Below are 23,573 nucleotides of genomic sequence, written 5' to 3' on the forward strand. Positions count from 1 at the left end.
GTCTGAGAGGACCAGAAATAGAGACAACACAAGAGCCCCAGGGTCTGATCTGAAACGAGAGGAAACATGGCAAGGAGAAACATCAGGAGGCAGTGTTGGCGCTGGGCGTGATTGTCCTCCTTTAGCCTGTACCACGTCTTTGCCTCACCAGCCTTGCACAGTCACTCCTGACATCCAGGACTAGGTTTTCAGCATAGCTGTCCCGCCACCTTGATAAGTACAGTAGTTTCCCCGAAGGGTGGGGATTCAAGACACTTCCTGTTCTGGTTATAATTTAATATCTCAAGTGTTTTCTGACCAGGGATGCAGACTGAACAAAGAAATCATAACTCAACATGTCATGGAGTAGAAGAGAGATTATTGGACAATTGGAATGCTGAGAGACCCAGGTAAGTTGTCTTGAGAAGGGTGGGGTGTAAGCCAAGATGGCTGCTGCTTGCCTGGAATCTCAGCATGTGGGAGGGGGAGGCAGAAGGAAAAAGAATTCAACACCAGCCACAGCTATATCGTGAGTTCAAGGATATCCTGGGCTGTGCGAGACTCTGTCTCACGGAAACAACAACAGCAACACACACACACACACACACACACAGAGGCATGCACACACACAGAGGCATGCATACACACACACACACAGAGGCATGCATACACACACACACACACAGAGGCATGCATACACACACACACACACAGAGGCATGCATACACACACACACACAGAGGCATGCATACACACACACACACACAGAGGCATGCACACACACACACACACACACACAGAGGCATGCATACACACACACACACAGAGGCATGCATACACACACACACACACACAGAGGCATGCATACACACACAGAGAGGCATGCATACACACACACACAGAGGCATGCATACACACACACACAGAGGCACACACACACACACACACACACACACACACACACACACACACACGCACGCAATGGTAAGAGTTGTTAGAATGTTAAGTGCTAGCCTGGAATTGGCTCCAGGGACGTGATAGCCCTATGACACACTCAGGATCTTTCTCTCCTTGTAGCTCTCCTCTCTCCTGGGTGTTGTCTTCTCAGACGTGATTTCCCATCTTCTTTATCTGTGGATATAGTCACATGGGCACATCCCACCTTGGTATCAGTCTCCACTATGGCTTTCCTGCCTCCTCCTCCCCTTCTCCTCCTCCCCTCCTCTCCCTCCTCCTCCTCTTCCTTCTTTCCTTCTCCTTTCTCTGCCTTCCTACTACTAAAAAACTTCTTCTTCTGACTGTGTAGCTCGAATTACTGACAGAGGAAACGTCTGGCCATGCTCAGGTTCTGTAAGTCATGTCCGACCCACGTGGAGTCCACATCTGTCCGGCACATTGTTTCTGTCCTGTAGTATGTGTTTTTCTCCTTGTTATGACCAAATACAGTTTACAAAGGGAAGAAGGGTTTGCTTGGGTTCACAGTCTGAGGCTGAAGGGTCAGTGGGTTCTTGCCTAATATAGAACTTGGGACAGCAGAGGCAAGGTTGTTGCTGGGAAGAAGTCCACCATATTGTGCTTTCAAGGAATGTGGAAGACTTTGAAGCACTGGAGTAGAAAAACCATAAAATGCTGTCAGTGAAGTGATTCTAGGGGATCCTGGAAGGTGTGAGGGGTAATGTGTGCGGTGGAGGGCCAGCCCATGTGGATTCGAAGAGGAAAAAGGACTCGTTAGCCACTGGGCTAGAGGCCATTCATGTGATATTTTGGTAAAAACTCTAGTATTTGTGTGGATGTATTGTACACTGAGCATTTAACACATAAAAGAAATGCTTTCTTCCCGTGTTCTGAGAACTCACCTGAAGCTGGATTTAAAAGGAACGAAGTCATTTCTTTTTGGGGGAAATTTCAAGCATAATGTTGAGCCTCCCGCATGGCTATTGCCTGCCGATCACTTGTATTCAGGATTACGATGAAAGAGAGCAACAAATAAGGCAGAAAGAAACGAAAGCGTGTGCACTTTGGAGTCGAAAGAGCATTAAGAAGCTTAGGTCGGGTCCTGTGTGAAGAAGAAGCTGTAGTTGTTAAGATTAGCACCGTTGGGAAAAGGCTTCCTGCTCTTCAAGGGAAAGATAAAAAAGGTACCCTCGGGGCAAGGCCCCACCCAGCTAAGCCTCCAGTTCGTACACGAAAGCTTAAGAGGTTGCTTGTGCCTAGAAAGCAGTTGTCAGCCCACAAGCGCTGCTGCTACCGTAAGTCAAGGGGGTGGGATCCATTGCAAGCTAGCAGCTAAACTTGATCGTGCCATCGAAATGATGCTGATTTCGGAGACGGAAAAGATTCAGGATCGAGGGGTGTCGTGATAATTTCTTGTGTTCTGTGTGGAAGCATCGTCTATCCCAAAAAAAAAAAAACAAACAAAACAAAACAAAACAAAAAACAAAAACAAAAACAAAAAAAATCTGATGGACAATAAGCTGAGCCGAGATGTAAGGTGGGATATCCTGCAGAGAGAGAGAGGAACTCTGGGAAAGAGCGAGCCGCGCAAGGGATTCTCCGCCTGGACTCGGAGGAAGGTGGAACAACAACTGAGGAGAGGTAACTAGCCACATGGCAGACACAGAATAGTATAAACAGGATAATCGAGTTATTAGCTAATCGGGCAGCAAGCCTAGCTTACGGCCTCAGCATTTGTTAGTAAAATACAGGCTCAGAGTTGTTATTTGGGAAATAGGATGTGCGTGAAAAAGTCTAGTTGGGGAGGTGTTGGGAAGGGGAGGCATAGATTCTTCTTCCACAGTTTCAGAGAGCCACCGAGTCCAGATAACCTGCGACAGGATCAGAATCTTGTGGGAAATCTCTGAGTGGAGCAGTAGATGGTAACGTCTGGGTTGTGGTAGAAACCCCAGGATGCTGGAGATGGCAGAACCATGAGATACTGTCAAGGAGAGCTGCATACGGAGAGTGGAACAAGCCAGAGAGGTGAGCAGGGGCTGGGGGTGGGGGTGGGGGGAGGGAGGGCTGTAGACAGCAAAGCTGAAGGGGCCGGCGCCATCTAAGTACTTTGAAAATGAAACCTCAGACACTGACCATGAACTGCAGGATTTGGAGTTTGTCCTGCTGGTTTCTAGTCTTGCTTTGGTCCAGTATTTCCTCACTCGGCTCCCTTTCTTCCCTTGTGGAACGGGAACGTACATTCTGTGCTATTGATTTTAATTTGAGATTATTTTTGTGTTTTCCTTAAGGTCACAAGTAAGAGACTGCCTCAAGTCTCAGAAGAGACTTTGGGTTGCTAAACCATGTTGAGACTGGACTAACGGTATTTTACATCATGAGCCTTTGAGGGTCAGGGGCCAATGTGGTGGTTCAAATGAGAAATATCTTGCAAAGGCTCCTGTATTTGGACCCCTGGTTGGTGGGTATGGTTTGGGTGCAGTTTTGGACTGGGAGTTTTCTGTTTCTGTTTCCACAGTGCTTCTGTTCACCACTGCAAACCCTTCTGCTCTAGAACAGCAGTTCTCAACCTGTGGGTGTTGACCGCTTTGGGGAAGTGGGGGGAGCTTATCAGATGGCATATCAGATATCCGACATATCAGTTATTTACTTTATGATTCATAACAGTAGCAACCTTACAGTTATAAAGCAGAGACAAAAATGATTTTATGGTTGGGGTCACCACAAGGTGAGGAACTGTGTTAAAAAGTAGCAGTGTTAGGAAGGTTGAGAACCACTGCTCTAAAGCCATAAGCCGAAACAAACTCTTCCTTAGGTTGCCTTTTGGTCACTGTGTTTCCTCACAGCAGTAGAAGAGTAACTAGTCCCCAGCTCCGAAAAAAAGAACCAAAAAAAAAAAAAGAAGAGTAACTAATGTATCCAGCATGCACATAGTTCTCCTTCCCGCACCCCGGCCCTTCACAGTCTTCTAGTCATAGGAAGAATGTTAACGTCACGCCATTTTGTCCCTTTCATATTAATAGCATGCACCTCAAAATTTACCTACATTCGAAACGTTAGTCACAATACTATTATGAAAAATTATTATATAAACGGTATCAGCATTTGAAGGTGGAGGCAGAAGGAATTCAAGACCAGCCCCATAGGAATATAGTGAGTTCAAGGACATCCTGTGCTGTGTAAGACCCTGTCTCAGCCAAACAACATGGGTGGGTGTGCACGCACTTGCGTGCGAGCACACACACACACACACACACACACTCAAAAGTAGGAACTGTTATTGTAATTACTTAACTAGAATTACTTTTTGCTATAAAACACTTTTCATTAATGTTTTTGTCTCTGAACTCAATCCTCTTTGAATTACTCTTTCTTGTCTTTCTAGAAAAAGATGTGTGTTATAGCAAATTTATAACTATATAGTTTATCCAGCTAGCTCCCAAATAAATGAGGCAGCGACTACTAGATTAATTTGATAAGCTTACAGCAAGGCAGTTATTGATCTGTTCTAATAATCTGTTCTAATGAATTCTAATAATTCTGTAATGATCTGGCTACCTCCCAACCAAAATCCCCAATATATTTGCATTTTAGTATTAATTTGGCTCCGTCAGCTCCAGGTGTTTTCTCATAGCATCTGCTCCACCCTCAAACCAAGGTCAATCTCCTCTTCCTCTCCCCTCTCCCCTCCCCCTCACTGTAATCGGAAGTCCAGCCCTGTTCTCTCTTCTGCCCAGTCATTCGCTGAACAGCTTTTATTGACCAATCAGAGATACTCGAAGAATGACGTTTGCACAACACTGAAACAGGAGATTCTTAGAATATGCATCACAATGCCCTGTCTGCTTGCCACCAGACTCTGGGGCTGAGAAATCAGCATTTGAATAATATAAGGATAATCTTTACAAGACACACACTAACGTTAAACCTATTGATCTGCATGGCTTTAAACTCAGTCCCCCGCACGGCCCGTGGGTGTGGGAACAGCGCGTAGAGCCTCAGTGCTTGCCTCTCCTCCGTTGTGAACAGTGCCTGGAATTCTTTCTTCAGTTAAGAAGAAAGAAGTCTTTGTCCTCACAGCATAGCTATTGTCTAGGGTTGACATTCAGAAGTCCCACTTGAAAGGCATTTCAGAGATGTCTGGCCCTAAGGCTATCTAGGAGAAAAATAAACTCGGTTCGAATTTCCGCCGCTGGAAATCTAGAGGGTTTTAGTTTTGAAAATAAAAATAGTTTTGAGGCTTCCCTTTTTAAAAGACATCTTGAAAGACAGAGAGAGAGGGTTGGGAGAGGGAGGGGAGGGGAGAAGGAGAGGGAGATGGAGACAGACAGACAGACAGACGGACGGACGAAAACAGGACTGGCTGTAAACATGGAGCAATCAGCAGAGCTTCCGGAAGTCTGGAAGAGGGTAATGGGTAGCGCATGTGATAAAAACGCATTATTAGGAAGCGTGAAAATGTCACAAGCCATTATTATATATAATTAATATTTGCTAATGAAACAAGTGAAAACCCATAGTTTGACAAGTTGGCTTTTGTGTGATGTGTGATTCTCTTGAATTTTTTCTTTTCTTTTTTTTTTTTTTTTAATAACTTCTCCCTCTCTTTAAGAGTGAAGTTTTATGTTCTGAATAATTGCCTTTGGCAGCCCTTCAGATGAACTCTGGTACCCCCCCCCGTGTCTATGGTTATGGGGGTTGTGTCAGTCTGTTTGTTGCCTGATAAATGCTGGAGAGAAGCAGATTGAGGAAAGAAATATTTATTTTGACTCATAATTTCAGTTTAAAACCCCTGACCGCTTGACGGCATGTTTCTGAGCCTACATTAAGGAGAAAAAATCATTGTGGTGGAGGGTATCTGCAGGGGTCTGTTCACCTCATTGTAGACAGAGAGAAAGGGAGAGGGAGAGAAGGAGACAGAGACAGAGAGATATTAAGAGTTTCCTTGTGGCCTTCCTCCTTTTTCTCCTTTTACTGAATCTCAGTCCCCAGCCCCAGCTGCCTGTCTAAGGTAAGTCTACACATCCTCTTTTACTAATCTTCCCTAGAAACATCGACTGTCCACATGCATGTAATGCACGCACGCACATGCGCGTACACACACACACACACACACACACACACACACACACACACACTGACCCTCACAAATAGAGAAATGTGCTTTACTAATATTTGAGGCATCTCTCAATCCAGTCAAGTCAGCAACCGTGGTATCCATCAGAGGGGCACCCTTTTAGACTTCGCTTGCATTTCTGGAATTACTTTTCTCAGAGATTCGTGTTGATCATTTCCCTGTCCCCCCACCCCCCAAGGTGTTAAGGACAACCATCCTTAGAAAAAGGGGAGAAAGGCAACCCCGCCACGGATGAGCTAGGAAAGATAAAGGACAGAGCCAACACCTGGAAAATACGTGGATACTCTGATAAAACCATCACAAACTGAAAACACTGTACATCAAAATGTATGTGACACATTTAACATAGAAAATACCGTAGTCTCTACGATGGGAAGGAAAGACGGGACTGCCTCTTCAATTCAGGAGGCAGGAGTAGGTGGATCTCTACGAGTTCAAGGCCATCTTGGTCTACATAGTGAGTTCCAGGACAGCCAAAGCTACATAGATATTATCTCAAAAAATTAAATATGGGGTTGGGGATTTAGCTCAGTGGTAGAGCGCTTGCCTAGCAAGCGCAAGGCCCTGGGTTCAGTCCCCAGCTCCGGAAAAAAAAATAAAAAAATAAAAAAGAATTAAATATGTGTGTATAAAAATATATACATGCATTTATATATTTATTTGTGTGAGAGAATTATATATATAAATATATTATAGCCTGCCTTATCGAACCATTGCCTCTTACAATCCTGAAAGCAAAAGATGGAACTGTTTTATGGATACTAGCAGTAGAGAAGGGTCCTTTGTAGGCATGGCGGGCTGTTAAACACACAAAATACAGTGTGTGGCCACCAGGAGCCATGGCTGCTGCTGTTGTCAGGCGTCTTGAGACAGGATCATACCACGGATATCCGTGATGACATCAGAACTCAGAAGCTAAAGTACAGTTTCCTAGCGACTCACAGCAACTTTACCCCAGCATAAAAATTTTAAAAATTGATGGCTCTCCATCGTCTAGGTTGTTATCCTAGATAATGCTCAGAAATACTGTTATAACCGAATACTCCTTATCAAAGTCACACCTCGTGCGTGTTTGGAAAATTTGGAGGTAAAGCATGAGTGTCAAGGTATTGGTGACTGACCCACAGCTAAGATGTGTTGGATCCTGGGTACTTGGAGGATACGGAAGAGATGTTGCATCAGTTAAGAAGAAAGAAGGGCAACCTGAGTGGTATCCAAGTGGATGCTGAAGATGAGCCCCTCGTATTATAGCCTCCTGCCCCACAATGCCACAAGCCTTTGCCCCTTGAAACTAACGTGGTTCCTAGAGCAACGTCCTCTCTCCGAATGCAGTGGGAACCTCCTTGTTTAAGGTACATTTAGTCAGATGTACCTTTAGCCAGACCTTGAGAACCAGTTCATCACTGCTCCTCCCTGTGCACTCCCCTCAGGGGCCTTGCCAACAGGCAACCACATCTCGCCTCTGTAGACTTTGAAACTCTCCATGTATGCCGCTTGTTTGATTGTGTTCAAATGGAGCCCTTGAGTCTAGACGTTCCCTTCAGCTTCCTTTTCCTGGTAATACTTCCTGGTTTTAGCTCTGACACATGAAAGCCCCATCTTCAAAAGAGGAAAATGAGATGAACACATTGAAAATAATCACGTCTTCAATGCCCATGAAAAGTGAGTTCACAGGGAAAAGATCAACGCTCAGAAATCTGGAGACAAAGCTGGGCAGTGGTGGAACCCGCCTTTAAAGCCAGCACGCAGGCGGCAGGGGCAGGCGTATCTCTGTGAGTTCAAGGCCAGCCTGGTTTACAGAGTGAGTTTTAAGACAGTCAGGGGTGCATAGAGAAACCCTGTCTTTGAAAGAAGAAAAGAAATATGGAGACAGACAGAGAAGTTTCTGGAGCCATGCATAGGAAGAAAAACAGCAGGAAGTGAGGAACAGGCTAGAGACACTTCTGAGTCTGACCAAAAATAGAATAAAATAAAAAATAGTTCCTAATATTCTGGTAGCAAGAATGAGAAAGTAATTTACATGGTTTTAAAATTAACCAAAAAAAAAAAAAAAAAAAGAAAAGAAAGAAGCTACAAGAAATATTTTAAGGGCACAGTCTTTAAAAATATAATCTCAGATATGACATAGTTTGTAGAATATTGAGATAAGGCATGTAAAATTATTATGTTTAATGTGTTAATGATGCTATAAAAAGGTTGAAAACATGCAAGTATAGATAGATGAAGAATAAGTTGAAAAACAGGAACTCTAAGAAAAATCAAAAGGAAAGAATAGCAATCAAAACCACTAGCAGAGGGAAAGAAAGCATTGGACAGACTTATCTGTAAACGAGGCCAGAGGAAGGATTGGTGAACCGGAAGATATATCAGTGAAAGTTTCTCCAGCTGAACGGTAAAAAGAAAAGAAGGGAACAAACAAACAAAAGCAAGAGGACACAGTATGCAGTAACTGTGGAAAAGTTGCAGACGGTGTAACATACGTGTTCCTGGACTTGCAAATGGAGAATTTTAAAAGGGTAAAGAAACAACTGAAGTAGTGAGGGCTGAAGGGTTTCCAAAATTAATGACGGACACTGGACACCAAACCACAGATCCAAGAGGCTTAGAGAAACACACACACACACACACACACACACACACACACACACACACACACACACTTATGAAATATTCAAAGTGCAGAAAATAAAATTAAAAAAAATCTTGACTGATGCACAGGAGAAATAGTTGGCATAGAAAAGGAATTAGAATTAAGAATTACAGGAGACGGCTCAGCAGTTAAGATATCTGGCTGATCTTCTAAAGGACCCGGGTTCAATTCCCAGCACCCACATGGCAGCTCAAAACGGGATCTGACACCCTCGCTCAGACATATTTGCAGGCAAAACACCAATGCACATTAAAATAAAATAAATAAATTGTTTTTAAAAAGAATAAGAATTACACGAGGCTTCCCATAGAAAGCCCACACAAGACACCAGCTTGGTTCACAGATGTAAAGAAATCAGTCTGGAACTGGACTGGAAATTTCTTCCCTTCTGGAACCTTCTTAGTGTCAGCAGATGCTATACTCTTGGGGGATAACTGTTGGGAGATGTTTTTGTGCACTGTGTATTCAGATACTGATAACTGTGACCAGAGATGTGGCTGTAGTCCAGATGTTGACATCTTCGTTATTATTAGTCACAATGCTGTGTAAAAATTGTTCTCCATCACCTCTGATTGGTTGATAAGGAGCTGACCAGCCTATAGCTGAGGAGAGTTAAGGCAGGACTTCCAGTCCCAGTGAGGGCATCCCAGGTGGAAATAGGAGAGGGTGAGAGACTCTCCAGAGGGTTGCCAGAGGGTGGTCACCATGAGGACACAGACAGAGCAGTCTGGGCAGGACTGAGATGACAGGTAATGGGATGTGTGACTGGGCATTACTTAGCATGGTTGGGTGAGGATAGATGAACGTCTGATCAGCTACAGCGCTTGAAGCTTACTAATAAATATAATAGGTTTCTGTGTCATTCATTATTTGGGCACAAAAGAGGGCGTAGAAAAGCCGGGAACTATTCCAGATAACTGTCACCAGCAGGTTTACTCAGCTGTGGACCTTGTGTGCAACAATAATGACCAGCCAGGCCCACGAGGCCACCAGTGCAATAATGGTAAGTGTGTTACGGGGTAACCAACCACCTTCTGATTGGTACCGATGCCCACTCTGCAGGAAGGCATCCACATCTGGAGCCGTAAACCCGGACAAGCCTGTGGCTGAGGACCTTGCAGGCCTTAGTGCAGAGGCAACTGCTGCTGTTTTGCTAAGTGAACAGGACATACCCATAACACGGCCTTCTAAGTAACCATGATTAAGCCCGTAGCTCAGTGCTCCTGTCAGCTTTGACCAGACAAACGTCTTCTTTGTGATGGTCACTGCAAAGACTCATTTTCGGTCAAAGTACCGAAAATAAATAATGCTCAGCCAAAAGTGGGACAGCTATATCACTCCGTCGTCTAAGGCCCAGGAGATCCTCCAGAGAAGGGTGGTCTTAGAAAAACAAGTAGGAGAAGCTGGGAGGACCTATGGAATGCTGATGTACAGCTACGGTGTGGGTGCTGCGCTCTTGAACACACGGTTGCTGGGATTACCTGGCCAAGATCTATACAAGACTGAGCCCCTCAACACCAGGCCACAGAAGGGGGAGGGGCCGTGGGGTCATCTCTCCCTAAGGATTTATACAAAGTTGATAGATAATGGAGAGATGGTTTCTTACTGATTTAGTCACTTGCTACTGTCAAGGTGCCCGTGGTCCTGCAAACAACCTTAATGAAACTAGTCGATACACACTTACACACTCACACATACCGAACTAATATAAAATAAAGAATTTTAGAAGCTATGCCGGGGTTGGGGATTTAGCTCAGTGGTAGAGCGCTTGCCTAGGAAGCGCAAGGCCCTGGGTTCGGTCCCCAGCTCCGAAAAAAAGAACCAAAAAAAAAAAAAAAGAAGAAGCTATGCCACTATCCAAATCTGAGCTACGGTTGTTATGTTTATTTCAGACAAAGCAGACTTGAGAACCAGGAGAATTCTTCCACAGAGGAACGTTATGGAGCTAGAAGAAGGTCATTTAGGGGCTGGAGAGATGGCTCAGTGGTTAAGAGTGCTCACTGCCAAAGGAATCGGGTTACGATTCCAGCACCCACACATGACAGCTCACAGGTGCTCCAAGAGAACCAGCACCCCCTTCTGGCCGCTATGATCATCTACTCACCATATGTGCGCACACACACACCCAGACACACATACGTAAGCTACATATTTTTAAAGGTCACTCGAAGTGGAAATTTCTGGTTGTGTCATGTGACACAGACTCAACACGGCGTTTTGCTGAGGCAGACTCAGGTGATGTTTCGCTGAGGCAAGACCCGTGAGAGGACACGTGATGTTTGGAGAGAGTACGAGTGGGATTCCACAGACGGCGATGGGGCTCGTGCAGAGCTAGCTGTGCAAAGCTTTGTTGGTCTCGTGTCTTCACTTCCTTGAGAGAGGCATAGCAGAGAACGTCTCTCGACATTCCGGCTGGTTTCGGTTGCTCCTGCTGACTTAGGCAGGAAGCCTGACTGTCTCTGCTGGCTTGTGCCACCGCTGCTGACTCGTGTTTCCTATCCTGACAGGACTGGACTGGACTGCTGCTATCCTGACAATGGAGATTGGGACCTCCCCAAAGAACTTCTAAAGAGGTCCCCATCCTCTTGTCCTATTTACTGTCTTCTCTCCCCTAGCTTTGGATGGTGGGCGAGAAGGGGGTGTGGCACATTTAAGAGCCCTTATTAAAGTAGGTTCTGAGAGCTCTAAGCCTACGGTCACTTATTTAAGACATAACGTCCATTGCCATGCGTGCGTCTCATCACAGAGCATAATCAAGTGTGAAGCCACGAACTCGCAGAACTTCGAGGAGAATCATGGATTCTGTTCTGCACCCCTCAGCAGTAATTAACACACAGACCCCGGAGAAATCAAGTAAACGCCACAGAATAGAACACCACCATCAATCTACCAGGCCACATTAACACTCACAAAACGCCGTCCACCTTACTCTGAACAAAACTAGAAATAAGAAAACGCACACCACAGACGCCAGCTACTATGGTGGGATCGATTATTCTTCATACAGCAGAGCTGTGTGAAATGCTGGATTATACCTCTTCCTTATTTTGTGTGTGGTTTTTCTGCAGATGTCCTTTGAATATTTAAATTGTGAGTCCATTTAGAGTTTTAGTTTCCCTTGTCCATGACGGAGTTAGGACATGAATCATCGTAACTGCCTCCCAACATACATGGGCACACAAATGCATTTTTCTAACAAAAGCCACCCTTGGTGAGATCAACAAATCTTCTGTACAAGCTTCTCACCAGTGCCTCTGTCTTACTGTTTGCCCTTCCCTCTGATCTGGTCTAGACCACTGAGGGCCGCTCTTTCAAACCTCAAGTCCACTTTCAGACAGCCGGGGAAGGGAGAGTACAGCCCGGCCACTTCTCCGTCATAGCTTTCAGCTCGGCCAGGTGGCTCTTGTCTGTTCATTCGGTTATAAAACCAAGAACCTTTCCAGAGTCTCTGGGACGAACCAGACAGACCCTAGAGCACCTCGATATGCTCACATCAATTGATGAAGGTGATTAATATCAACGAATACATCAAAATACAGAAGAGTGGTAACCTCCAAGCAGAGGCTGCTTGGAGAATGTTTCCTCTGTTACCAAACATATGATTCTGAGGCAGGGGCCCAGGGAGTGGCTACAAACCCAGACTTTCTCTCCATGCACATATGTGTCTCCCTTCCCTTAATTTGTAGGTTTTTTTGGGGGGTGACACAGGGTCTTATTTTGGCGCCCAGGCTAGCTCTGAACTTGTGATCCTCCTGCTCCAGTCTCCAGAATGCTGGGATTAGAAGCCTGAGCTCTGCTCCTTACGGGATCCAATCTTTTATTGCCTCCATCCTCTCTCCCTGTAGACCAGTGGCTCTCAACCTTCCTAAAGTTGTGCCCCTTTAATACAGTTCCCCATGCTGTGCTGACTCCCAACCATAAAATCACATTTCGTTGCTACTTCCTAACTGTGATTTGCTACTGTCATGAATCATAGTGTAAATATCTGTGTTTTCTGATGGTCTTAGGTGACCCTTGTGAAGGGTCATTTGACCTCCAAAGGGGTCATGACCCCATGGTTGGGAACCACTGCCAAAGGGACTCCAGTTAAACAATCTGGGCTCTTGTTCTTAGGAGAACTTATGTAGACTTTTAGGTAACTCCATCCACTTATTCACTCATTTCTCATTAGCTCTTCCTGGAGATTACAGTCAAAGGCTAGATAAATGAATTTCAGCAATCTATCACATTCTTTCCCCACAGTTTCTGTAAGATTATTTCCTGAGTCTTAAATGTCACAAATTTACTTCCTTTCATTTGATTGATTGCATTTTCTTCCTCACTTTTCAAATCTTTTGCAAGCACTATGCATAGGAATAATTTACTAACTTGCTTTTCCATGTGTTTTTGTAATTCCACAATCACCAACACAAAACAGAATCCTCCATGCTACAGATTTAAGAATCAAAAGGTCTGGGCTTGAGTCCTGTGTGTGCTGTGCCTGTGTGGCCTAGGGCCAGCCACTTGATCCCTCTAAGGCTCTGTAAGACAGAGCTGACTTCTGCTTTATTGATCACAGTGTTTGTATATATGTGGGCCCGATGAACAGTCATGTGTGCAAACATCTTCTCCACTCTGAAGAGAATTGCAGATGGAAGCTGTTATTAAAAGGTTACGATGAACTCAATTCAACTGTTTGCTTGTGTGTGTGATCCAAATGCCATAGAAATAGTAACTAGGAGCCCCGGGGCTCTTAACTACACAAGTTAAAAAAGGAAGAAGAAAATCAAAGGCCTCTTATTCAACACGGAACACTTTCAAAGAAGACTCGGTGCTTGCCAAGGACTTGCTTGGTGAGGGGAAGTATGTAAAGGCAAGTTCAGAGGGCGGAGGGGCTTCACCAAACAGGAACGGGCCGGGCTGTAATATACAATTTCCTCCTCCACCCTGAACCGCCTTGCTTGGAATTCCTTATCTAATCAACTAGAGTCTTGAATCTTAACGGTCAAACTGTAAAAACAGCGTGCTCTGTCAGTATGAATCCTTACAGATGCCAAAACCAATATTCCACCCAAGCCGGCTGTCACTCCTGGGAGGAACTGGATGCCACTTTTGCTTTCAAGGGGATGAGGAAAAAGCCTTCTTCAGAATTCACGTCTCATGGTTACAGCTGATCACAGAGATTAGCGAAGACACTAAATTCATGTTCAACCTCCCTGACACAAATGGGAAGGGAGTGGGGGTAGGGGTGGGCTGGGAAGGGATGCTATGCAGGTAATGGCGCTTACAGCCAAGCCTGAGGACCCAAGTTGAACACCCAGACCCACACAGTGGAGAGCCAACTCCCTCACGATGCACACACGCACACACACACACACACACACACACACACACACACACACACTCATACAAATGAGTAAGTCAATAAAAACTAAGATAATTGTTTTAAAAAGAGTGCATTAGGGAAGGAAGGGTTTTCGTCATTCCTTACTTTTACTGGCTTGGACTCGCGCGTGTCATGGCTTGTTCTAGAAAGGCTGTGTTGGAGAATTCACTGGAAGTGGGCTGGGCGAGCAGACTGACTTGGCTGGAGGGAGGAACAGTGAAGGGAATTGGCGGGGACTAACTGCTTAACTCAAAAACAACAAAGATTCAGAGGATTTCTCCAGTTGTGAGAAAGGCCTCATACAGTAATTTGTGGTTTTCCTTGCTCGTGGGGCTGTTTCTTGGGCCTGTGGGAAACCACGAGACGGTTAACTATGAAAGACTCACTAATTTTTCTCCTCCTCCTCCTCCTCCTCCTCCTCATCCTCCCCCTCATCCCCCACCTCCGCTGTCTCTTTCTCTTCTTTCTCCTGTCACTGGCATATCCTACACACAGATCCACAGCGTTTCTGAGTGAGAAAGGGATTCGTGTGATTTGAACTCAGGTGGGATGTCGGCATGTGAAAGGCAGAGAGCTCCTAAAATGGTCCTGAAAGTAAATTGTTGAAGAAGTTGACACCGAAGACCTGTGCGCTGTTAGCACAGCTGGGTCAAGCATGGGTCCTTTGAGAAAAGGTTACTCAGAGGAAGCTTGCCCTTCAGTGACCCGGATGGACAGGGCAAACATCTCATGTGAAATCCCTTCCATAAACGGTTACTTACTTAAAAACGAGTAAGAAATGCAACCAAGGGCTTCCCATAACACCTTAACATTGCTACTATAAAAACAAAACAAACAACCCTCACACCCAAGAATAACAAATCCGGGGAGGTGGTGGTGGAGAAACTAACACACTGTGCCCTGTTGGCAGACATGATAGATGGCACAGCCACCATGGAAACATTCTGTCTTGAATATCGAATTCTGGGAAATTAAAAATGTATCCATCATTTGATCCAGAAAAGTCCATTTCTGAGTGCACAGATCCTCCCCATCCTATGATAAGGTGAAACTCTGACTACTGTTGTGTTTGTTGGTTCTGAGATAAGATCTCCTATAGGGCAGGCTGGCCCCCAGTTCACTGAGTAGCAGAGGATAACCTTGAACTCCAGTTCTTCCTGCTTCTACCTCACAAGTGCTGGGATTACAAGAACGCACCATCGTGCCCGGCTAAACCCATGGTAAGTCAAAACTACATTCAACGTAATGCGCTCAACCAGCCCAAGATCCAGGCTTAGTTACACAGCACATTCTAGGGTATTGGTTGCCCCTCATCTTGATCACAGGGCTCTCTGAGAGTTGCTAATCCCTGTAGCTGCCCAGTGTTGCAAAACAGGGCTGTATTAAATACATCAATAGCTTGGTGAGAGGTCAAAATCCAAAGTACACTTTCTACTGAATGTGATCCATTCACACCATTGCCAAGTCTAGAAGCCGTAAGTCAAGCCATCATAGGCTGAAGGACATCGTGTTGATAAAAGCATGGGGGCTGGGTGTGCCTTTGGAATGGTGTGCAAAAGCACACGTAAACCCTTGGGTTAATCTCGGGCATCCGGAATGAACTAGACGGGTGAAAGAGGGGAAGCAAGCAAGTAGAGTAGCAAGGAGGAAGGAAGGAAGGAAGGAAGGAAGGAAGGAAGGACGGAGGCAGGCAAGCAGGAAGCAGGAGCATAGGGAGGGACGGAGGGAGTAAACCTTAGAGGGAATAAGTCAGACCCTCGGAGATGTTTGAATATTCATGCTTCTTATTACAACATTAGAGCAGCTCAGGTGTCTGTGAACAAATGAATAAGCAAAGGGCAGGGCCAATTATCACATCGATCATCATTAACGGGGAAAGCCCATCACGGGCTATATAGAGAATAGCTAAATTCTGAGCTCAAAAAGCCTGAGGGCTTCCATGCTTTTTGTATGACTCAAACTCCCCAGAAGAGCATCGTGCAGCCTCCTGGGAGGAAACACAAAGGACTCAGCAACCTCAGGCTCCCCTCTGCCACCCACCCCCAGCTCTGGGGTTGACTCTGGCCCTTACTGCGGTCTCATCCTATGTGCCTTCTCCCACAGGGCTCTCTGAATAAAGGTTCCTTTCGTCACATCCCATCCTCTAGGTTCATCCCAGTGTCCCAGGAAGACTTGCCCAGCCACCTCAGAAAAGGCGCCCCTCCCAGTGCTGGGTTGGAGGTTAGAAGGTCACCACATCTGTCCCTGTGTTGTGTTTGTGGACATGTGGTCTCACGGGAAGTTGCTCCCTCAGGTGCAGGGAGTGGGTGGTCCAGCTGACTTCTCAAGGGCATCAGCAGTCGGTAAGTTCCACAAGAGGCACGGTGTTGAGCATCCGACAGCATTTCTAGGATGAAACAAGGGGTTCAGAGAACTCCCTACTTCTCCGCTCTCCTGTCCATCCCACAGTCCTCCCTCCTTGTTTCCTGGTCGGATTCTCCTAGGGGAGCCATCAAGTCTCATTTCTTTGCCCAGAGTGCCTCTCTCTTGGATTCCTACACACCTTCCCCACTTACCTTCTCCAGACCTTGCCAGATGATCTCCCCCAGCTCTCAGCAGTGCTGCCAAAGCTGAGGAAGACCTACAGACCTACCTACGTAGGGACATTGGAAGAAGGAAGACTCACTCTTCTTCGCCTGCCTGTGCTTACCTACCAGCACATCTGTTGGCGTCTACTTTAGGATTCCAGCTTTTACAGAAGACCAGGTGAAACGCCCACACTCGTGGAACTGAGCCACCACTACTAGATTCTCGGACCTCCCCTTCACAGCTGCTCAGTGTTGCGTTAACTGGACCAGGGGAAGGCGGGAAAGGGTTGCAAGGTTGTCGTTTGTGGGATGTTGTCTGTTGGGAAAACTGCAATTTGGGAGCGACTCCTTTATGGGAATCACAGTATTGGGGTGGAAGACCGTGAAACGCTGGGAGACGTGCACGTGGTATCTGTGGAGACAGCCTGTGGGGGTGATGGAGCAGCTGCACTTGAACGACACCGAGGCCTGCAGGAAGGCGAGGAATTGCCAAAGGCATCATTTCTCATTTGCTGATGGCTTTGCCCTTGTGTACAGTGTGAATCACCTCGAGTCCTTTCAAGGAGTGGAGCTTCTGAAGAAAGAAATTGATAAGTTCAAAGACAAAAAAGGCGGTGGCAATCGTTGTGTTAGGAAACCAACTGGACCTTTCTGAGCAGGGACAAGCGGATGGTGACGGGACACAACAGTGGGCCAGAAGTGAGAAAGTGAAGCTCTGGGAGGTGACGGTGACGGACCGCAGGACACTGATTGAGCCCTTTGATTTCCTGGCCAGCAAGTTTTCTCAGCACCAGAACAAACCTAGCTTCCCTTTGCCTGGGAGGAAAAACAATGGGAACTCCTATTCTGAAATGAGTCCAGCCTTGAAATGTCTATAGCATGGCACAGTGTTCCGATTTAACGTGGCCCTCCACAAACCTCCTCTGGGCCTTAGGGAACCCCTAAGTGGTAACTTAATGCACTTTAACGCAAGCTACTGGTTTATTGCTGTTGGAAATTATTTTGTCTTTATTTGAAACCTGTTCTTAAGATCGAGTTTGTTATTTATTCTGCACTTGTCAATAATAATAAAATTTAGAGAGCAAAAACGAAACAAAAAAAATTGCAGGCTAGTTCCATCAATTCCCTTTCCCCTGCTTCTCTCCTCTCTTCCTCCTTTCTTCTTCTTCTCCTTCTCTTTCTCCTTTTCCTTCTTCCTCCTCTTCCTCCTCAACCCTAGTGACATACATCCTCCAACAAGGCCGTATCTTTTTTTTTTAATATTTTATTTCTTTATTATATATGAGAACACTGTAACTGTCTTCAGACACACCAGAAGAGGGCATCAGATCTCATTACAGATGGTTGTGAGCCACCATGTGGTTGCTGGGATTTGAACTCAGGACCTCGGGAAGAGCAGTCAGTGCTCTTAACCACTGAGCCATCTCTCCAGCCCCAGGCCGTACCTTCTAATCACTGTCAAGTAGGTCTGCACCCCGATGACCAAGCATGACCCTCTGGAGGGCTTCTTATTCAAACCACCACAAATGCTCTATGTGTATGGGATTCGTATATGCAAGGGGGAGGGGCTGCAGAAGATGGCAACAGTTGTCTGCCTTAATCCCTCTCTACCTTATATTTTGAGACAGGGTCCATCACTGAACCTGGAACTCACCACGCCACCAAGGCTGGCTGGCCATCAAGCCCAGCGATCCTACTGCCTCCACCTCCCCTAGGCCGGGATCACAGGCACATGCCACCTCACCTTCTTATGTGGGTGTTAAGGCTCAAACTTGGGTCCCCATGCGCATGCGGTTTACTCCCTGATCTATGTCAGCCCGCTAATTTTAAACACATGTTACATGTTAACACTTTGAATAGCTAGTTGCTCAATTAATTAAATAGGTGAAGGGTCACTACTAAACTTACCTGCAGGTAATCAAGCAGTTGCCAATTGTTGATAACCTAAAAATTATTTCTGTGAATCTCTGTCTTGGAGAAACTAAACCTTTGTCACACAAGCCCACCTCAGATCTTCACTCCACAGCATTACCTGGATGAGTGATCAACTGGTCGACATTTCTCTGTTGGCGCACTCTGGATTCATTTCCTGTAACAAACTAAAGCAAAGGCTGTGTGAGACAAGCACCCCACTGGGTCTCTAATGAGGATGCTATGTATACAGATGTACCAGTACTGGTCTGTGCTTGCCCGCAACCCCCACAAGGCCCTGTGGCTTGCTGCAGTCCCTGCTGTCCACCGGTGTCCCAGCTGAGCTCCAGATACCCCACCAAATCAGTACCCAAAAAAGTACAGTATGTGAGCAGAAGGAACCCCCAAATGTCTCTTCTCTAGATGCCCCTGCAGGAATTCAGGGCACTAGCCTCAACCCTCAACTATCCACCCATGATGATGAAATGCATATTTGAACATTCCTTTAGCTATTTTTAGTTGAGTCTTTTTTTCCTCTTCCTTAAATTGGGATTCTGTATGAGTGAAGACAATGACCAAAAAGTGCTTACCACACCACAAAATAAAAAAACTCTGTTGTGCATGTGTGCGTGTGTGTGTGTGTGTGTGTGTGTGTGTGTGTGTGTGTGTGTATGTGTGTGTGACAAATTGTACCCTTCTATCCTGTGAGCTCCAAGGACGAGCCCTGGTCGTGAGGCTTGTGGGTAAGCACCTTTCCCTGCTGGGCCATGTCCTTGGCCTCTCATACTCTCTCTCTCTCTCCCTCTTTTCTTCCTCCCTTTCCTTTCCTTCATTCCTTTTGCCCCCTCTCTTTTATTGTCTCTTCTCTCTTTCCCCCTTCTTCTCCCCACCCCCTTTGCCTCCACTCCTCCTCCTTGCTTCCAGCTCTCTTTCCATACCTCTCCCCATAGTGATATGCAGGTAAGGCTCAACAACCATGGGACCCACATAACCCTCAGCTTCCCAAGCCGCCATGACCGTGAGAAGAAACCCCTATCTTTTCTTCAGCCTCGGCTATGCTGCTACAGTAGCACACAGACTCTTTTAAAAATTAATTTACTTATTTTATGTGAGCACACTGTAGCTGTCTTCAGACACACCAGAAGAGGGCACTGGAGAAGAGGGCATCAGATCTCATTACAGATGGTTGCGAGCCACCATGTGGTTGCTGGGAATTGAACTCAGGACCTCTGGAAGAACAGCCAGTGCTCTTAACCACTGAGCCATCTCACCAACTCCCCCATTGTAACTATTTAGTGCATTGGGAAGTAACTGCCCATTGAAAATGTTTAGGGGCCTTTTAACTCAGAGTCCATGAAGCATCCCCATTCGTCCGTCAGACTCAGTTGAATGCGCAGTGTGTGCTGAGACCGAGTTCCTGTGATAGTTACTAGGGCGACAATCATAAGCAAAACAAACATCCCTGCCCGGGAGTAGGAATGTAGCTATGCAAACAGCCATGGAAGATGGGTCTGAGGGCAGCCACCCAAGGGAGATGAGACCACAAGAGCTGGTAAGACTTCCAACCAGAACCCTGCCTCCATCCCTCCATGGAAGCTGAGCTAGGTCACCACTGACCCGCCATGAGTCTGTCAGCAAGATGGGGACCTGGAAGACATTATAGAAGGGACATGGTTATGTATAAAGATGGGCCAGGTCATGACATGTTGGAAGAAGAGAAAGGTAGGAGTAGAAGGATGAAACGGAGCCGAGGACAGTGCCAGAACCCGGATGCTGGGTTATGGTTTCCAGTCTTTCTCCAAGAGGCCGGTGTTCCTCAAAGTGGAACAGAGGTCAGGAGTTTATACTTATGTTGTGGTTCTGAGGGCTTCTAACTTTATACCTTTTTTTTTTTTTTGAACTTTATGCTGCTTGTAGTTTGTTGGGAATTTGGGTTTGGTTTTTGACAAGGTCTCATTATGTAATCATAGCCAGCCTGGAACTTGCTACGTAGACCAGGTTTGCCTCAAACTCAGTTTCCTCTCTCTCTCTCTCTCTCTCTCTCTCTCTCTCTTTTCTCCTCTCTCTCTTCTCTCTCTCTCTCTCTCTCTCTCTCTCTCTCTCTCTCTCTCTCTCTCTCTCCCTCTCTCATTAAAGGTGTGCATCACCCTGCCTGGTTTTGTTGTTGTGTTTTGAGACGCTCTCTCGGAATATAATTCAGGCTGGACGCAAACCTTATAATTCTCCAGCCTCAGCTTCCTGAGCTGGAATTGCAGGTGTGTACCACCACACCAAGTCAAACGATGTGTGTATTATTTGTACGATGACTGTGTGTGTGTGTGTGTGTGTGTGTGTGTGTGTGTGTGTGGAGAGGAGAGAGAGAGAGAGAGAGAGAGAGAGAGAGAGAGAGAGAGAGAGACCATGTTTATATGATTCTCTAGAAGTCCACAGCAGCAGGTACCAAGAATCAAGACAGGGAGAGGAGTGAAGGGTTGACACACCCACAAGGCTGTTTTTCAAGTCTTCTTTGGTATGGGGCTATCTGTACCTGTTTTCCTTTTTGCTTTGCATTGTTGGTATTTGAGACAGGGTTTGCTATGTATCCCAGACTGCCCTTCAGCTATGCAGCCCATGCTGGTCTTCTGCCTTGCCCGCCCCTCAAATGCTGGGTTACGGGGCACATTTCATCAAACTAACCAGGTACGGTTTCCCTCCTCATTTTCTAATGGCCTATGTCCCTCCAGCCCATGCTAGGTTCCCGAGGATTCTCAATAAGCAAGAAGTTCTATGGAAGTCAGAGAAGAGAGGGGCCCTGGGGAGGGAAAACCCTGAGGCGGGTTCTCTGACTCTCACCCCACAGAGATGAGCAGCCTGGGTCCTTGTCAGCAGAATATACTTCGGGAGAGTGAGTGGCTGTCATCCTAGCCTGTAGGCAGGTCCGGTGCCCTGTTCATGTCCAGCCATGTGCCCTGGATCCTTTTCTGGGCATGACCAGAGTGTTGGGGTCGTTCTTCTCAGGGGCCGTTCTTCTCAGGGGCTCCCAGACACATGCTATAGCCTGAAGTCGCCCTACCCTAGCCTCTGTGTCTCTCAGTCCCACAAATCCAGCACTGTGGCTGATTGCCCTCCCACCACTGCTTCCTCCCTCCCCACTCCTCCCCCAACGGGGTCTCTGCTCAATGCATTTGCCCATTGTCCTGCCACCGTCATAGCTTCAGCAGCGAGCCAGTGTCTCTTGGTTCTGGAGGCTGGCAATTTCACATCAAGGTGTCCAAAGTGCTGGTTTCTTATGAAGCCTCTTTCCTGGACTGCAGATGGCTGACCTCTCCCTGTGCGTTCTTTTGGTCTCTTCTCTGTGTGTATTTGTTCTCCGAGTAAGGGCTTCATCTTATTGAACGAGGGCCCACCCGAATGTTCTCGTTTTTAAGTCAATTTCAACTTCAAAGACTATTTCCAAAGAGAGCAGGTTTCTGAGGTGTTAGGAATTAGGATTTCAATGTACTAACTTCAGACACACACAACTCAGTACCAAACACTTAGTTCTGGGGTGACATTTAGACTTCAGGGGTCAGTGTAACGCAATGGCACAATTAATAAGACACTCAGTGTGACCGGTAACTCATTTGTCCCGATTCCGACCCAATAACCCCTATTACAAAAGCAATAATAAAAATACAGAAACAAAATCTCTGTGGTATTGGAGATTGAACCCAGCGCTTTGTGTATGCTAGGGTAGTGCTCAACCCGTAAGCTACATCCGGTGTGATGAATATGGTTTTAAGTATGAAATAAATCTCTAGTTTCTTGGGCAACCACTAATTGCCCTGAAATCTACTAAAAGGAAGCTGTAGCTAGCGTAGACATTGCAAGCGAAGCTGGACACAGTGGCATACACCTATCATTCTAGTACTTGAGAGGTGGGGGCAGGAAGATAGGGAGTTCAAAACCAGCCTCAGCTATAGAGTGAGCGTGAAACCAGCCTGCGCCTGAGGATTACCTGATGCCTACCTGCCTGAGGATTATAACCATGAAAATCAGTGTGCGTCAAGAAAAAGTAAGAGTGTCACAGTGACTCCCTCCACGTAGAGCAGATGACCCTGAGTCCGTCAAGTGTGACCGGCACGAGGAGGTCTCAGAAGGTTGTGAAGCAAACCCTGGATTCACAGCTAGCATGAGAACTGTCTTCCTCAGGCAAGATGGCAGACGAGACACCTGAAGGGCGTGTTGGCCTGGCAGTCGTGAAAATGGACAGTCGTGGCTTTGCTGGTTGGGTCATTTGTTGGCTGGCATCTGAGTCACCTTGGCAGTGTCTTGGGCAGAGTTTGTTGAATGACTAAGGAAAATGCTTCAGCTTGTGTCTTTTACTTTTAATTTTCATCCTTCACGGCCATGGAAAATTCAAACAGCTTCCGTCTTCGTAGTTCCTAGGGGCATTGGCAGGACACCAGGCAAGTGGCTGTTTCCACAGAGAAAAACATCTCCTCTCACTCAGCAGGCACACTTTGTAATTGGAAGAGTGCTTCCAGGAGCACTTTGTGGTGAGCGGGAAGAGGATTCTTACAGTTGAAGGTCAACCCCCCGATGAATATTTTTACCAGGCCAGCAAGTGTCTAGTAAAGATGTGTGTGCTGCACCCAGGGTGACTGAGTTCTCCAGAACCCACAGTAAAAGGGGATAACTGACTCCCAGAGGTCATCCTCATTGGTGGAGAACTTTGGTGACATATGTGCTGCCTAGTCCTATGTCAACCTGACACACAAACTAGTTATCAGAAAGGAGGAAACCTCAATTGATCCATAGGATCCCGTTGAAAGGCATTTTTTTAATTAGTGATTGACAGGGGATGATGGCCCAGCCTATTGTAGTTGGGGCCATCCCTGGGATGATGGTCTTGGGTTCTATAATAAAGCAGGTTGAGCAAGTCATGGAGAGCAAGCCAGGAAGCAGCATCTCTCCATGGCCTCTGCATCAGCTCCTGCCTCCAGGCTCCTGCCCTGTGTGAATTCCTGTTCTGACTTCCTTCAGTGATGAACA

The 23,573-nt window shown here is 46.3% G+C and overlaps 1 pseudogene; it reads left to right on the forward strand.

Annotated features, from left to right (window-relative positions):
• Positions 1-9,681: 9,681 nt before the first annotated feature.
• LOC116883245 lies at positions 9,682-17,527 on the forward strand (annotated as a pseudogene).
• Positions 17,528-23,573: the final 6,046 nt, after the last annotated feature.

This window comes from Rattus rattus, chromosome 14, assembly GCF_011064425.1.
Source record: "Rattus rattus isolate New Zealand chromosome 14, Rrattus_CSIRO_v1, whole genome shotgun sequence".
Lineage (NCBI taxonomy): Eukaryota > Metazoa > Chordata > Mammalia > Rodentia > Muridae > Rattus > Rattus rattus.